We start from the raw sequence: 3,089 nt of genomic DNA on the forward strand, positions 1-3,089 counted from the left end.
CCATCCTTAACACACACATTGCCTTATTTTCACACAACTACCCATTTTATAAGTCCTCAAATCAATGATTTCATGTTTAACATTTAATAAAAGTTGTAGAGGTACATTTTCAAGGGTTATGTAAGAGGTTATATGACCTAAATAGGTCAAAAATGTTATACATTATGCTGTCATTTTAAGCATGAATGGTTCTTGTTAAAACTAACCTCCAACATTTTAACATTATTATTGACATGATAACTAAAGAAATGTCATTGAGTAGATACAATTCACATTAAGTCCATTGTCTTTCTTTAAAGAAGAGATGTGCCTGCTGGCATGTTTTGTACAACCAGCTGAAAGGACCTAAAAGGTTTTACATGACAGTAGATTGTAGTTCAACACCATTGTGTTATTGCACCTTCATCTTCTTCAATAAAATAAAATAAAAAAAAAAAACTTTTTACATCACTGGAAATGATGTATTTGGTTTTATTTTTTAAAGGGCACAAGCACTTAAGGGTGCATGGGACCCTGTTGCATGGGCTTCCTCTTTTTGTTCTCGGGATATTCAGGATGGTGTAATATTGGCCAATTGTCACTAGATGGCGACCAAGAACTTAATTTTGGTAGGCTACAGCTAGATGGATGGTAGTGTCTACATCAGCAAAATCATCACCTGACTTTATCAAACAACCACTTAACACCTATTGGCTATTATCTGTATAGCAGCAGAGAAGCATTTCCACATCTCAAGCTTAACCTCAGGTCAGACAATTAGTTAAGTGTTGCAAAGCCAGGATTTTAGTTGGAAGGGTGACACATATAAGAATTGATCAGCCCATTAATAAAAGTCTGGTGATGCGACATTAGACCTAAGGCTTATTTACTTTGCAGCACCCGGGGACTTACAGACAGCTTGACCACCCAAAGCACTGACAAAGGACAAACAACCAACAGACATGTGCAATTGAGATTTAATCTATACTGCATTGAATTGTGTATATGACCATTAATTGCAATGACTGAACAGGAAAATGCAAATTAGTCCCAACAGTGCATCAAGAACAGACTTCTTGAGGTTCTTCTATTAACTGTTTCCTCACACACAAATGAAATAAGGTGCACAAATGATCACAATATGATTGATTGTTCCATCTATAGTGTAGCGTGCAAGTAGTGTACCCTGAAAACTGATCAATTTGAGTACTTTTTTGTATCTAACTTTCTAAAGAATAATTCTAAACCCATATTTTGAGTAAACTTGTGATTTACATTCAAACACTCAAACATTAGCAACACTCACTCCTAAATAAAATATGTACTGCCACTAAATTAATAAATTAAAAACAACGTAAATACACCTAAGAAAGTTGAGCTTATTTACTTGTCTCTTGACCTACACTTTGTCTGGTTGTTTACCAAGAGACCTGTTTACCTTTGATGACCTTGTAAGGGCTTCATGCCCCTGGTAGGGTTAGGGTTAGGGTGCAAACTCGTGCACCACGGTAAGGTGGGGGCTCAAGGAGGGGGCCTACTTTTCTGTCCTTTCTGTAAATCAAGGGCAGCAAAGCCCAGAAAAACTAAACAAAGAAAAGAAAAGAAAGAAAGAAATCAAATTACAATCATCCTCTTTTTGTTGTCAGTGATGATTTTTTTTATTTTTTTTTTTATCTTTAAACTCAAATTAAGGTCCACCATAATGATGTTCTGTAGACTACATAACAGAATATTTTTCTGACAATACTTTTAGATACAGAAGAAAAACCTTTATTTCTTTGTGAGTGGAGTTGCTGCTTTTCTGCATGAGTCCAGTTTAACACTCTTCAGTTATCTGGAGCCCATTGGTTTAGGACATTTGAGGGATTTGTGATTAAATCATGTCATTAGATGGCGATAGGACTCTGACCCTTTGATGATGGATGGCAAGACCAAACAATCAATAAAATCATTACCAATTTGACTCCTTTGAAAGCCCTGACAAAAAAAGTCTGAAACAAACAGGAAACCAGTAAAAAGATAGCACTTTCATTATCAATATTGAGTACTTTTACCACTCTTTAGCATTTACCTTTCTGCTTTTTATCAGAAAAAATGACATTCAAAACTTCTGAATTAATTATATTTCACTTGCATAAATGAATATTTGTTCTTTAAATGGGTTCTGATCACACTTAAAGCTTCAATTTACCAGAAATTACTTTCTGGGTTTGCACCCGAGAGGAAGAAATAACTGTGTCCTTGAGTCCAGCTGTATTTGTGTACAGCTCTGATGGTCCCCATGTAAACACTTTATTTATGTACAGTGTTAGGTAACATCAGCAATAAGTCATCAGTGTCCACCAAGGGCATGCACAGACGACCTTCCTTTTCTGTCTTTAACACACACACATACACATACACACATATACATATATGTAAAAATACACACAAAATTACTCCATGGGCAGGGATCACTAGCTGTGTAAATAATATTGGCCTACATATATCACAATTTACAGTCATTACACACTGGCTGCATTTCAGACAAAGCCTTTGCAAGATGACAACAGGCAATCTGTACTGCTTTACTGCTTCTTAACTGTAATGGATTGTAATTCTGCTAAACCAATGGGACAGTACAGCGACAGTACAAGACTTTAAAAGAGTGAAAGCATAAATATGCACACAATACCACCCAGTCACATGTAAGATGGGCATATCATATAATCGGTGTTTCAGCTAAAGTAAATGCACAGATTTGAGGTAACACAATTGTCATATGTGGAATAATTACTATCATCATTATAAGAAGAGAGTAACTGTGTGGCTTGAATTTGACATATTTGTGTGACAGGTTTTTTCAGTGACAAAATTCAAAGCTTGCATCAATCATGTTAAAAATTTGAGGGAATCCAGATATTTGATCTTGGGAAGAATAACACCTGGAGCTAAATCTTTAAGTGCACACAACTTATCATTTATCTTCAGAAAATTACTGAACTTAATTGATCTTAATTTCCTCCAAGCCTTTCGTCAAAACTAAGTCTAGTCATTACTTTTCAAGCCTTAGGACAGAAATAAGAATTTATTGATATATCATTTAAATGACAAATTAGCTAGTTTAGACT

Source organism: Melanotaenia boesemani, chromosome 13 (genome assembly GCF_017639745.1).
Source record: "Melanotaenia boesemani isolate fMelBoe1 chromosome 13, fMelBoe1.pri, whole genome shotgun sequence".
In the NCBI taxonomy this organism is placed as follows: Eukaryota; Metazoa; Chordata; class Actinopteri; order Atheriniformes; family Melanotaeniidae; genus Melanotaenia; species Melanotaenia boesemani.